This window comes from Parus major, chromosome 7, assembly GCF_001522545.3.
Source record: "Parus major isolate Abel chromosome 7, Parus_major1.1, whole genome shotgun sequence".
Lineage (NCBI taxonomy): Eukaryota > Metazoa > Chordata > Aves > Passeriformes > Paridae > Parus > Parus major.
The window spans coordinates 25,326,074-25,341,265 of NC_031776.1; the positions used below are offsets into that span (position 1 = coordinate 25,326,074).

Sequence of the window (15,192 nt, forward strand, 5' to 3'; positions counted from 1 at the left end):
GAACATTGTGTGTGTCCCAGAGATTATAGCTTTTAAAATAAAAACCTTATTCTTGTTCCCCGGGGCTTTTTAATGAATTGCCACATGCAACAATGCCTTAAACGAAGCATTGGTGATTATCCATCTGACTGTGGCTCAGTGATTACAAAATAAAACAGGCAGCACCCTAAAAACTCTAAACCTACTTGAAGAGCTCTACTGATGCTAAGGATAGTCCCATTTTAAAGGCAAAGAAGTAGAAATCACCAGAGCAAAAACCTTTAGAGAGGTGGGACATGTTACTATGGTTAACATTTCTCAGCAGGATGAAACTCCCACCTCTGAGCCATGGAACAGTTGCACCATACACAGACTGAGTGCAATAAGTGCCAGTCAGATCCCAGGATGATTCAGACACCTGACTATATGAAAAACATGTTTTACACTTCTGGCAAGAGCTAGAACAAGGCCAGGAGCAGCAGTCTTGCTGGTGTGACCCAGAGGGAAGTGGTTCTTGTTGGACCACAAGGATGCAGCCCAGTGAGGGTTACAGGTCTTACATCTTCAGACAAAGGATGTCCTTTCCCATCCAGATACCTGCTTAAAGATATAAATATTATGGCTTTCCCCTCTTGGACAGACATGCTTGTCTCAGCATTTAACTCCGCGTTTGGCTTAGGTGTGCAAGGGAAGAGTCCAAACTACCATGGCTCCCTCTGCAGTTGCTGGGTGAGATGGGCTCTCCCATGTAGCATAGGCTCTGCTGCAGATCATGCCACAGGAAAGGCTACCACTCTCCAAGGAATGTACAGGGGCTCTGGAGACCACAGTCCATAATCAGACACCTCATTTAAGTGCCTCAGCTTGGGCTGTGGAAATACACAGCACCAAGTACTAGTGGAGACCTCCAACTCCCTTGTCTGTCTTTAACCACTTTCCAATGTCTGTGCACTGGCCCTCTGGGGCTCTCCCAGTCCTGTACAGCCCTAACCAGTCCTTTGTGTCCTGAAGTATGTTTTAAAGCATCCCAAACTAGATTGCTCTGAATAACCTCTGCACATGTAGAAGGCAGCTGATGCCTCCCAAAGCGTGGGGATTGCTGTGCATGGAACACAGTGTCCCTCTGCATTTCCCAGGATTTCTGGATGCCCAGCAGCTCGCCTGGCAGATATCCAGACATCCACTAGCTCATTGCCTGCGCCACTGTGGAGCTGGCAGGTCCACACACTTCCTCGACGTTTGCCCTGCATTCATTTTCTGTTGCTCCTGGGCTTGGCAGCTTCCAGGGTAAATCTGGGTCAACATCTTTCCATAGGATTTCTGTTCCCTTCCTGCCATGGCTGGCAGAAGGAGATGTGCCAGGACAGTACTGAAGAGCCATTGACCGATAAGGAAGGACAGGCAGGGAATGAGGGTTTTTTGGTTTAACTATATCGAAGCCATGCACAAACACAGGCCCACAGGCATTGCAAGCAAATGTCAGTAAAAATCAGAGGCTGATGTACAAAAATCTCTTCTTGTCTCCAAAAATTGCACAGATTCATTTGAATCAAGTGGGAAATTTAGAGTTTGCTTTTTTTACTGCGATTAATAGCTATTCAGGTGTTCAGAATTTTAAGCCTTTATTACTAACGTATGTAACAAAATAAGTTTTAAACCTTAGACCAGTTCAGCGCTGAATGTTGGGAAATCCACAGGAAAAAACAGTCTCAGCCCTATTTCAGTAAATGTGCAGGAGGACCAGTATGAGTAAAAGTTCTTGTTAGCTCTCTCACGCTTTGCTCTTAGTAATTGGTTGATATTTTAGGGATGGAATAATCTGTGGAAGTTGCTTTCTGTAGCATGTGCTGCTAACCCTCTTTTTTTTTTTTCTGACAGAAAATCCTTTTGAAATTAGACCCAACTCCTGGAATCGACCCAGACATTGCTTTTCAAGCCAGAAGCATATGTATAAGCATCATCAATCATGCCACTGACTCTTATCGCTACTCTATATTCACTTTCTACCTGGTTTGAATTCCTAATTGGCCCTGCTGAGCAACTTAGAGCCCTCAAGGAAGTGGTGGAAGGGAGGTGGGAGAGAGTGTGACTTTCCAGCTGGGATTGGGAGGGTTTCCTGCAAATTACACTGATAAAGTCTGTTTCCTGGAGAAAATAGACAAGAAGCAGTTGGCAACAGGGTGAGTAAGAGTCGGATGCAATGGAGTATGATGTACAAAAGTGTGTACAACTGGCTCAATTATCATCTGAGCAGTTGGCCTGGCAGCTGCTTATATCATGTGTTTCAGACTCGTGTACTGCAACGCAAGCACACGAGGAGTCATTTGGATGGGAATGGAGTAGATAATTCAGGAGACAAGGTTGTTTTTCTGATTTAAGTACAGGGAAGCTCTGAAAAATACAGGTGATTTCCTATGCCATCTAGAGCAGGATTTCTCTCTGCTTAGGAAACCACTGATGTTCTCCCCATCCTCTAGCTCTCATTTATAGAAATCTCACAGTAAGGTTGTCCCAAGCTGCCTAAAACAATGTGAATTGGGTGGGAGCACCCTCAGGGACTGGTGACCCAGGACATGATGATGGCTCTGGGCTGTGCCAGGGAATTGGCTGCAGGAATGCTGGCTCTCAGGTACAGCTAACCCAAACGGGGACTGGAGCTACCTCTCAATCTCAGGTGCAGCGTAAGCATGAACAGTATGCACACAGAACATTTATTTCATTGCTTTGCCCCCTCTCTGCTGTCCCCCACCCTCTTCCCATTAAGCAGTCACAAATGCTGCTGAAAGCCAGGGCAGCTGTACTCATCTATCAAAGCCTGTCAGCTTGAGAGCATAGGCTCTTCCCATTAATTAAGCAAATGTAATGTGATTAGCTAAGGCTGTAAATGTTTCTAGGCCCATTTAGAAAGCTACAAAACACTGAGCATCACAGTCTCTTACTTTCATGTGCTTGTGGTATGTGGGATGCTCCTCTGGGGCTAAGACTTTAGTTTTTAAATTTTTGTGTGTGAGAAAAAATAGAGAGATGTAATAGAAAGCACTAAAAATGGGTCATGTAGTTCTAAAATTGCTGTTTGAATCTGAAGAAAAAATTAGTTTCTGTACTTTTAAAAAACTTTTGCCTACACTTTTTTTTTTTTAAATGGATGTAACAAGAACTGCTGAAAGCTGAATTTTTGGTAAGAATCTATATACCTCATTTAAGTTTTCTACTTGCTTTGATGAAAAATATATATTACTTAGCAGCTAAGTATCTAAACTAGGATGCTTTAGGCTGTCAACCTGAAAGCAAATGGAACAGTCAGTGGGAAGTTGCACACAGAATAAGAAAATTATTGAAGTAAATTTGAGTGTTATCAACAGAGCTACTTAAGGATTTAAACCTGAAGTGGGATGTGGGTGCCTAAACCTGAATGCAGATTTTGCCAGACTTTCAGTGTGTATGAACTCCAAAGGTACCTCCCTGTTAAAAGCTCCCCAGATGTTTACAGTCATTTTTATCTCTGGGTCTCAAAAGTGCTCCCACCCCATTCAGGCTGAGCTGCTCAGGGATGTCATGTGCATCTATAATTCTCTGGGATGCAGAAATTTAGCATTTCCTTCCCTAATTCCTTGCACAGGCTCAGCCTGGTAGGCATGCACTAAGAATACCTTGGACAAAAGGGCTGTACCTCTTTCAGCAGCTTAGGCCACTCTTCAGCTCCCACAAGGACTTCCTAGAGATTGCATCCACACATGGACCACAGTAAGTGAAGCTCTGTGCCTGATGTCTCACCCTCTGTGGGTTCTGTGCCAGCTCCTGAAATGAAAGTCTTGGCATATCACATACCTTCACATGGATGTTAAAAAAGCCCTCAGGACTCAAATAATGAAAGTAATTTCCTGAATCTAAAATAATTTAAATTAACCTTTCCATCAGACCCTGACATCCTCTCTGCAATTTTTCAGATTGATCCAAATTCCCAACTTTGTTTCCAGAAATCTGGGGCTTTTCCTGCATGAGTGAGGAAGAAGCTACCATCATGGCAGGCAAGGCAAGAACAGGGATAAATGCCTGGTAAGTTCTTTTCCAGCAAGACAAAAAGCTTTAGGGAGCCTGGGATAAGAAGGTGCTCCCTACAACCCTTACCTCACTGTTCTCACAAACATCCTGAGGAACAAAGGGAGGAAAATGCTCCTAGAAAGCACTTCAACACCTTCCCTGAAATGGGACAGCACTGCAAAGAGCTGCTGCTTTCACCAGTCAGGGCCAACAGAGAGCACATGGGAGGAGTTTCATCAGTCACACTTTGCAGCCTGGTGCTTTCTGTGAGGGATTGCTCCTTTGACTGTCCCAGCCTCTTCCCAGGGAGCACTTCTTACTGCTGAGGTAGAAACAGAAGGGAGAAGAGGGCTGTTGCTCCAATTATCCTCTCATCTAGATGGTCGTGTGATTAGATGTGAGGTTTGCCCTTATGGTGGGTCTGTGGTGCCTGAGACCAAGGCTGGGCTCAAGCCCAATCCCTGCCAAGACCTGTTTGTGCTGCTGGGACCACAAACACACCTGGGCCCTTCTCCTGCAACACACAGTGCAGATGCCAGAAAGACAGCAGCAATGCCACAGTTTGTATAGTTTCCTAATGCTGGGATCAGCAAGAAGCAGGATTCAAAGGAGATTCAAAGACCTTTCATCAAGACAGTGCATTTCTCCAGGCTGATAGGACTTATTTAGTGGAGAAATTTTCCACCTCTCAGATCAAAAGCAGAGAAAAGTAGTATCAGGCCTATATGGCATTGAAGGAGCACTTACAGACCAGGCCACAGTGCTGGAGCTTCATGTTTTGGGCCTTCACCTGGCTGTTAGCATAACTGAGAGTAAACAGACCTGTTGGAATACTGCAGTATCTCCTGGAAATTGCTGCAGATGTTCCAAACCCACCTAAGGGGCATAGGTTATCTTTTATATGCTGTTAGACCCAGGCCATCAAAGGTGAGTCTAGTGAGTAAGATATCAAAACATCTTCAGGACCCTGTGACTTATTAGCTTTCAAAGAAAATCAGGTTATCAATCTGATTCCTGGGGGTGTGTTAGCACTGGAGGCATTCTGACAAGGTCCCCTTGGATTTCCAGGCCTAGTAAAAACCATGGGAGCCTAATAAATGGGAGATTGGGAGACTCTATTAGGTGTTACTCTGCTTCTTCAGGCAAGATCCCCAGGAGTGTTACAATGCTCTTAAAAATCAGGGGTGGTTATTTGGCCGAATGCTTTCAAAAATCTGGCCTCCACCTTTCTCAGAAATGGGAAAATTTCCTTATGATTTATGCCTCTGAGGTGTAGTCTCTGACAATAATAGTAGAAACCTAAATATTTTACTCAGAGGACTCAAAGAGCCTTTTTCATACCTCAGTTTGAGGCTGGAATTCAGTTAATGTTGATGTAATGTCTTTTTTAAAAAGACTGTAATTAAATTTACCAACACAGTCACCAAAGAGCCATTTATAAATTGTATATATAGTTGCAATTCAGCATCTGTTGTGACTATTTCATTGGGTTAGTCCTAACATCACAAGCTAATAATACTGAAAACAGGGATATGGGTAATTCACAAAGGACACTACCCAGTATATAGCTAACAGTGATTAAGTAGTGTCTGCTTTCAGAAGAAAGATAAGGGCCAAAAAGAATAGGTCCCTCGATAATATCAGGTAATTCTTATATATGGTCCTTCATGACACAGGCATAAATCACAATAAAACCCATCTGTAGATCTAAGGAGTGAAACCATAAATCCTGCTTTATAAATGAAACCTGCACATCTGATAGTGTACATTGCTCCAGATTTACAGCAGCTGTAAATGATGTACTAAGGTTCACAAAGCCATTTGCACTCTCTGGCTGGGAAGAAGGGAGGTGAGATTTTACTGGGGAGGAGAATATATTGGAAGATGCAGTGAGAGAGACCATATGGACATGTGTATCTGTGTGTGCAAGTGAGAAATGTGTATTTTACACAGACTTGCCATTTATTGACTTTACATTTGAGGCTCCTTCCTCTGTCCCCAGTTTCTATAAATTCATGGCAGTACATTATGCTTTCCCAGTCACTCCATGTCTGACAGGGTAAATGCAGCTGATGGGGCCAAGTGCTCAGCATTTGCTGGTCACTGGAACAAACTGGGCTCAAATAAAACCTTTTGTGCTGGCCAGGAGCCTGTGCCTTTTTTCAGGCTGCAGCTTTGCCTAAAGCAGGTGAAACCCAAGTGATCATATAAGCAAGTGCAGGGTGATGATGATCCAGCACCTTTCATGGGTCATGGCCCATCTTCTGGACAAAGTTGGCCAACTTGTCCATCTGCTCCTTCTCCTCTGGGCATTGGAGGGTGCATCTCCCCTGGAACCTCCACCTATAACATTTGCATTTCACATTCATTACAATGTTTCCCTATGGCACTCTCAGAATTCGGCTTCATACAACCAAAGAAAGGGGGCCTTCCTCACACAGGCTTTTGCCTCAAAAGTCTTCTCTAACCTTCATTTTTAGCACTTTACTGTGAAATTCCACTATGATTTGCATCCAAGTTAGTACAATCCAGCAGTGTTAACTTCTCTCTCTGTTTTGGTATTACTGTCATCCCAAATTTACATTTCTAAATAATTGAGCCCAGCAGTGTTGCTTCTTTCAGAGCAGTTGGAGCTCCCAGGCGTGAGCTCTCTGTTTCCAAATGTCATCTATGTAAAGTTCAGTACCTCCTGAACAATCAAATACGATCCTGTGTTTTCCTGTAAAATGCCTCAGGGAATTAATGTAACCAAAATGTCAGTCCGAGGAATGTGTCTCCCAAAGAGTGAACTGAGCATGTAGAAATATGGACTTTGTTTCTCTAGGGGCACCTGCCAGACATCAGACAATGCATATAAAGCTATTTGCAACCTGTCAGCTCCCCAGAAATCTTTCTTTTGAAGCTAGTAAAGACTACTTTATTTTATTACATATTTCTTTTTTAAGTCATACAGAAATATAACATTCTAGCTTTTAAACATAGCTCCCTAAGACAACTGTATCCATGCAGTCCTTCTGACTGTTTCTCTGTCTGCCTGTGGTAATCTAAACTTCTTGTTCCTATAAACACATTAGGCAGACAAATGGAGGTTTCCAAGAGAAGTTTCTATAAGCTTAGTGTAGAAATCTATGGCTGGATAGAAGATAATAATATTAAAGCCTCTACTGAGGGAAAATTGAAGGCCATCCCTCTGCTTGCTGATGGCTGACTGCCAGCTAGCCCTGTGTGCCTTCAGATCAGCCAAATCCCATAATGCCTTTTGATATGGCAAGAGGCAAAATACATGATGGAGGGAAAGGAGGCAGCAGGGAAGCTGACTTAGAAGCTGTATCATGGAGTAAAAGACATGAACAAATGGGAAAAGGGAGAGAAAAACATGGGAAAAATATCAGAGGAGAAGTGTGAGGAGCAGGGTGTGCTCTTTGGGATGTCCCAGGGAGCAACAACAAATTGATGGACTATTATTGCAGGGGGACAGTACAGGGACATGGACCACAAAACTCCCAGTGGGTTTGCTTCTTGTGGAAGACTTATTTCAGTGGCTGTGGACCTCTGTTTACATTGCCTCATTAGCCTCTACCTGGGCTCAAAGCTCAAAAGCAAGCAATGTGCCAGCTGCTTTTAGGCAAACTGTTTCTGAAGCCCTGTCTGTGGCTCCTGGAAGGAATTCCTGTGTGCTACCAGTTCCTTTCAGACTCCTCTCCCCTGATGTGGGCACCTGCTTGACATCAGAAAGAGGTTGTGAAAATGATGGTAGGGTTTTTTTTCATTCAGAAGATTTATAATATATTTGTCACCTTTTCATTATGCCTTATCTCTCTTCAGTGTTGCTGTAGTGTCCATAGCTTGCCCCTTTGTCCAAGTCGGCTGAAAGCTATTAGAATTGTCAAGCAATTCAGAACCAATTACTGTTACACACAAAGCTGCTTTCCCACTGCTGTCTTCATCAGTTTTGCTGACATTGGCAACTAAAAGGGACAGAACAACAGAGGTTCTAAATCAGTTGTTTTCCATATTTCCAGAGTTTAAAATACAGGAGGGCTATTAACTGCCCCTTTGTGCCACTTTAATGATTATTTTATTTTATTTCACTTTATTTCATTCTATTTAATTTCATTTTATTAGAAAATGGCACTTCAAATGGCTTGCTCTAGGCCATCACTTGTGGTCAAGGCTTGCCTTACTGCCTGAGCTCTTGCCAGTTGGCCCCCTGCAAGGCCAACATTTGCCCTCAGCTTGCTTGCTGCGGCGTCCCTGAAAAGTCATAATCTTGGGAATAAACTTAATGCTTTCAAGATAGCATTTGATAGACTACTTTTGCCCATGGTTCCCCAGCTGGAATACAGGAGCAGCAGGGCTGGTACACATGCTGTGGTGAATGCTTATGGTACAGCAAGTGCAGCGGGGTGGCTCTGACAAGTCTCGCTGATATTTCTAGTAGATGTTTGTCATGGTTCCTAGGGGGTAAAGGAGGCAGGAGAAGTGCCCTGTGTTTTAGAGAACATGAGGAGCAAGAAGGGGGACTCCACAACTAGCTGAACTGGCAGCTGGCAAGGCACAGGGCAGGTCCTGGTTGCATGCCTGGGAGCGGAGCTGCTCCGAGTCACTGCCAGGGACTGTTTGTGTGAGCTGCAGTTTGAAGCTGGCTGGGGGAAGCTGTAGGCAAAGCTCTTTTGTTTAGATCCTGGCTCAAGGTCTGCTTGGACCAGAGCTGAGGAAAAAGCTTTAACCCCTCCAGCAGGCCATCACCTACAGCCAAGAGCAATCACCACTGCTCTTCTGGGCTATAAAGCAGGGGGAAGGTGGGCGCTGTGGCCTGAAGGGAGCTTGATTCCCATGGCTACTCATCTGAACTGCTCTTGCTAGAAATCCAGAGGACAGGATGTGTTGTGCTTTAAGGGCTTCTTATTATTGAAACTTGAAGAGTAGTGCTTCTTGTTTGTCAGAGCAGCAGGGATAACTCAGCTTGGCACCTCTTGGGACTTTTTCACATGAACATTAAGCACATGGGTTAGGACTTCCTCACCTCCCAACCTCTCCTTCCAGCCACGCACAGTTTGCTGGAGGGAGCAGCTGCTCATGTCCCCCAGCCAGCAAAGGACAGTTGGAGGTAAATTCTTGTAAAAAAGAGGAGTTAAAAAAGTTGGAGGTTACAGTTTCAGATTATAACTGATCTTTAAAGTGCACATTTAATGCTGCTAACTTCAAAGACAAGCAGTACCTTCCAACCATCCTCCTCCATAACATCTGACAGTTTTCCTGCACTGTTATTTCCCCTAAAATTTGTTCCACAGCCTTATAGATGTGCTGAGCATCTTAACCCTTCTGGATTTTCAGGGTCTCCCATCTCAAGAAATCAGCTGCCTGATTTCAACAGCCTGACCTGTTGGTTTCTCTCCATACTCTGCTTTGATGGATCTGCTGAGCTTGTCCCTGAAGGCTTGCATACAGTGGTTCTTCCTAATATTAGGAGCTGGCCAGTATGGGAGCACTGGACCTGACAGCTGTGGGCACTGTGGCCATGAACAAAGGCTTTTCTGTTTTGGGGCTGCCAGGCTGTCAGTCTGCAGGCAGGGAAAGGATCACTTGCTGTTCCCTTCCTCTCCTGTTCTTAAATGAGTACAATACTCCATTTAAATGTGCAAAACTTACCTTCCCCTGCTATAACTGACCATCTGGGAACTTAAAACGGACTCCACTAGTAAACAAAAAGAAGTGGCTTGATTAGTTTCATAGCAGTAAAAGTGGGTGTCCTGGTTTAGGGCAGTGGGTTAATCACTAAAACTGTTTCTTCTGCTGCCATGGTTCAGATAAATGGGTTTAGCACAGCAAGCAGCCAAGGGCACACATTAGTGGCTCCTTCTGCAGCAGAGGAGGAGAGTGCTCAGCTGATCAGCCCTCTGAGGCACCAGCCTGCTGCCTGTGAAGATGGTGGCAGACTTCCTGCTGACTTCAGTGGAGCTCAGATTGTGCTGCAAATAAGTGTATCTGCTTCCAAAGGGTACAAGAAACAGATCAAACATGAGTGAGCTTTTCTTGAATCTAGTATGAACTTTTTCCTCTATTTCCTCCATGGATTTCCACAGCATTAAAGTTTCATTAAAAAGAAAATTATTTAAAAATTGCATTTACCTAGAGCCTCTGACCATATGCAGCCATATTGCCACATAAAATGCATGTGTATGCTCAGCTCCTATTAGAAAAAAAGCTATCTGGGCTTGAGTTGTGGCATCTATAGCACCTGGGCACAGCAATATCCACCCTGACTCTACCTATGCAGCCCTAGATCAAAAGCACCAGCAACTGGTAGCCAGCACCAGCTGACTGTTTGCAGCCTAGAGACAAAGATAATTCAGGATATTTTTTTTAGTCTGCATGCAGGACTTGAAATATGTTAAATATGTGGCTGTATCCTGCATTTGTTCACACAGTAGTTGGAGCAGGGAATGTGGAGCCAAGGAGGGAAATTGGTATCACCTCCTAGGCAGGAGGGAAAATGCACAAAGGCTTAGTGTTGGAGTTGATTGGGGTCTAGAGTTTAGGGGGAAACTTCGAAATATAAAACATGAGCTTTTGTTATGTCTAACCTGTTGTTGGCATTAGTTAAAGCTGTTGATAAATTACTGGTAACCAAATTTTGGAAGTATTGTATTCAATTAGCATATTGCTACAAACTCTTCAAAAGCAGTTTTATGGGGTAGAAAGAAAAATGCAAGATAGATTTCCTGAGTGAATAACTACAACTCCTCCAGAACAAATACTTGCATAGATGAAGGACTTGATTTCTGACATTTCGTGTGCAGCAGTAGCATTAACTCCTGCACAGCACTCACTGTTCATGTGCCTTATAAAAACAGCAGAAATTCATCACGTTTTGGTGCTTATTGGCTTTGGTACTGGCTTTTTAATGCCACATTATTTATCTATTGTTCTGGCAGATTCTTACCTAAAATCCACTAAGATTCAAGAAATTATTAAGCTGTGATTCTCATCTCTTGTCAGTTCACCACTGAGACAGCCACCACCAGCTCCTTTCCTACAGCATGCTGCTCACTTGGGAGGCTTTCCAACTAACCCTGGGGATCCCACCAAATCTGCACAAGGTAGCTGTCAGACAGCCATACACCCTCCCTATCTTCACAGAAAGCAGCAAATGAAACCTCTACTTATTGACTGTAGCAGACAAGCCATTTCAGGTGCATGTGGAAGAGAAAAGCCCTTTGGGGGGTTTTCACTTCAGCAAAAAGCTCTTACAGCAGCTGCAACCCTCAGCTCTGCTCCCAAGCCCTGCACAACTCTTCCCTCATCTGTATCTCCCACAGTGCCAGTGCTGATCAGGGAGGTGCTGTGTATATCTGCCATCAGAGCAGCTCTCCAGGCTGGTGGGAACTGACAGATGGTTGCTCTGAGATATTTCCAAAAGAGGGAAAAAACAGGAGCTTCTCAACCCACTGCAAGTCCCTTGTTCTGGCTGCATTGGTAAGGCAACATGCTTAAACAAACCAGGGAAAGCAAATGAAGTAGGGGGAAGGGTTAGGTTAAGTAGATCTCAAATCAGAGTTCTCAAGGCAAATTTGTGTGTAATCTAAGTTACAATTCTCTTCCCCAATTGCTCAGCTGTTGCCCAGTTTATGAGGGGAGCAGACCCAAGCAAATGAGGATCGGAAAAGTGTTGGGAATTTTTCTAGGAATCAGTGTTTCTCTTTCAGCCATGGCATTCAGATTTCTTATTTCTTCATTTGCCATTTGGTTGAAAGGAGTAAGCACATCTCAGCAACTGGCACTGAAATGGGAAGGCCTGGTTTCTGTGCTTGAATTTCGCACTGTTTGTTGCAGGAACGCTGTTACATCCCCAGGGGTCTGTCAGAGCTGCTCTCACTTAGGCTGGGTATTGCTGCTTCGTGGTGAGGCACCTTTACCCTGCCCACACTGCTGCTGCTTTCCTCTTCTCTGTGCTGTGGCTTTTCCATGTATTCAAGTGTCTCCCAGTTTGTCTCTTCCCAGCACTGTGCCTAGCCTCAGGTTAACCCCTGCACTGCCAGGATCCCTAGATTGCTGATGAAGGAGAAGCTTTAAAGACTCCATGTCCCTACTGAGTGCTTTGCCTTCCAGTAGGTCTCAACTAATTTGAAGTGGATATGGAGCTATTATATCCCAGAAAAAAGGTTGTTAGCAGGAAAGGGGAGTTGAAGGACAAAATATCAAAACACTGTGCCTTTCTAGCCCTGGGAAATACAGAGATGTCACAACTCTTTGGGAACAGTATTATGCCACTGACAAAAGCTATTTGAGCTTCTCTTTCTCATTTTTTAATGACATTAAATAGCATTCACTCTCTCTCCTCGGGGTACATTCTAGATAATTCCTATCTCACTATAAACCAAAAGCATTTCCACTAATCTCAGCAAAGACTGACTCACTGGAAAGTAGGATTTTTTACCAGATAATTAGGGCATGAAAAATAGGGTGGTCGTCAGGCTTCAAAATTTTTCTCCAATATTTTTGCAATAATCTCTCTGCAGAGATGAACATGCAGCAAGGGAACCTGCTTTAATAATTAACTCAACCCTGCCCAATGTGAAAACTATGGTGATAACTAAATTGAACAACCAAAAGTCACACTTAGAGTAGCTACTTTGTTACACTGATATTTGTGATGACAAAATCTCTGTCAATTTAAGCATCTTGTCCTGCTCCTCATTGGCAGAGATTTGACAGTGCCTTTTTATAAATGACAATACAAAACACCAGACTGCTCAGTTTTTAGCCATGTTACCATTTGAAAACAGTCTTGTGCAGCAATGCTGTCACCCACATCCTTCTTCTCCCAGTCCTATCACCATCAGCTGTATCACCCCAATTTAAACCACCTGACAGGGGACGAAAATAGAATCTGAAATGTATTGAGTGCCCACAAATTTAATTAAATGAGGGGAGAAGGCAAATTATATCAAGGACCTCCACTTGCTGCATAGGGTGAAGGGGAGACTGGGATGGAGAGGACCCTTTCTAGATCTAGGAGGGTGCATGCTGGAACTCTGCCTGTAAATGAATCTATAGGAACAACATGTCTGTGGTTTCATCACTCAGACTTTGATGTCTCTGTGCATGGCTTTCTTCCCATCCCGTTTAACATTTTAGTTGAGAAGGCATCCTCCTAATATGGGCTATAATCTGTATTATTTCCACAGATCACTGATGGGACCATAAATGAGTGTGTTCATCTGGGTTTCTGTTCCTCCACCTTCCTCCCCTGTCAGCAGTAACAACTCTTTCCTCCTTTTCCTACCCCACAGAAGCATAAACACTGTGCATATTGTGAGCAACCCTCATTTACCACCTCTGTTCACTCCAATCCCAAGTGTATTTCTATGTTTGCAACAGAAATACTCCAAATTGCAGGTCCCTCCCATAAGATAAAGTATCTGAATAAGCGTCCTTGCACAGACCATGTTGTCCAAGCAGGTACATAACTTAGATTCAACTAGTCTTGCCAAGCAAGACTCTTACACAACACTAGAAAATATTAATGCACACACAGTGAAGCCTGGACTTCAAAAATAATTACCACCATTGCTATCACCAAAAAAAAAAAATAAATTTGATGTCATTTTTTATGTTTTGGATGGAAGAGAGGTTGATCCAACTTCTATTAAATTAGTGTTTACCTCTATGTTGCTATTAAATTAGAATTTATTCCTATGCTTCCTACTCTATAATATATTTATTTCCAGACCAGAATGTGCCCATAGAAACTTACTCTGCCAAGCACACAATAAATGAGAGGGATATGAGAGGATCTAAGAAAGACTCAGCTCAACTTTTTCCACTGTGCCTGTTCATAGCTGCATTCAGTGGCACTAAGTCACTAGACACAGTCCATCAGCACTTCCACAGCTGACCCTGCCCCAGGAGCTCTGTGGTCAATGCCCTCAAACAAGACAAATCCTTCACAGAAGTACAAGAAAGTTGGTGGAGGAATGAGGGCACATGTAAAGCAGTTCTGTATCTGAAATGTGATTGTTGAGACCTGTCATCTCTTTTGTTGGAAATGAAGTAATTATTTCAGCAATAACTACTCTATCATACTGTATGAAAAAAAAAAAAACTAACAAAAAACAAAACCTTGAAATTATATCAGAAAAACAAAGCTAGAAAAAATTTAAATTTCCACCATTACCAGTCTCTCTTGGGATCTTGCTGATTTTATTTCCTTCATCTCCCCCAACCATGCTATGCATTATTTCAGTCAATTTGATGTTGAGCAGTGTGGTATTCCCACTACAGGGTAGGAACAGGCTCTTATATTTGCTTTATAATTGACAGTTGCCGCTCTGTGTTTTTGCTACTTTTCATATTATCTGCTGCTCATGCTTTGGGTTTCTTTCCCTCTCTTTGTTCCCAAATGCTGCAAGTACAAACCAGGTATCTGTAAACTTACAGCCATTCCTTCATTTACAGAGCAGACACCAACATATCTCGGAGATCTGTCTGTAAGCATCCAAGGAAAAATCAATTCCAGACATACTGTATCAATTTCAGCACTATGTAGGAACTGGCAGAGTTTAAATCTCTTAGCTTTGTATGCCTTGAATCAACTCTGCCTTTCTCTTGCACAAAGGCAGAATAATCTTCCTAACTCTGAGGGAGTTTAATTTAAGGGTGCATCTGTCTAAAGAAATTAAATAAATGTGTTTCTCCCAATTCATACATTTTCTGAGGAAGGGAGAAGATGCAATCACTTGATTTTGATACTTCTAGTGACCATCAGCTAATTTTACCTTAGTCACACATTCTCTGAAGGAATCACAATGGAGTAAAGGCTTAATCTTGTTCTCATTCAAGTCAATAAAAAAATTCCCATTGGTTTAAATTAGAGCATGAGTGATCCTAAAACATGAGTCAGAATTGCACAACCCAGTTTTCACTGGGCTAAGCTTAAAGAATCTCTCTTAAACCACATTCTCAAGTTCCTCGTGTTCAAAAATACTGGTTTACCAAATGAGGCCCCAAACCCTGACTCACATGTTCCTTAACTGAACTCCCACTGCAGTACTGTAAATATTACCTAGGGAGTTAGAGATTTGTTCTTTCACCCCTATAGCACCATGACTTTCCTTCCCTACAAGCTCCTACACTTTGCCCTGTGCCTTTATAGAAATAGCAAAAGCA

The 15,192-nt window shown here is 43.1% G+C and overlaps 1 long non-coding RNA gene across 1 annotated transcript; it reads left to right on the forward strand.

Moving 5' to 3' along the window:
- The first annotated feature begins 3,137 nt into the window (after positions 1-3,137).
- Positions 3,138-9,793, forward strand: LOC117244709. The gene is made up of 4 exons (XR_004498272.1): positions 3,138-3,157; positions 3,599-3,723; positions 3,927-4,035; positions 9,358-9,793. It is a non-coding gene; the product is annotated as an uncharacterized LOC117244709 (long non-coding RNA).
- Positions 9,794-15,192: the final 5,399 nt, after the last annotated feature.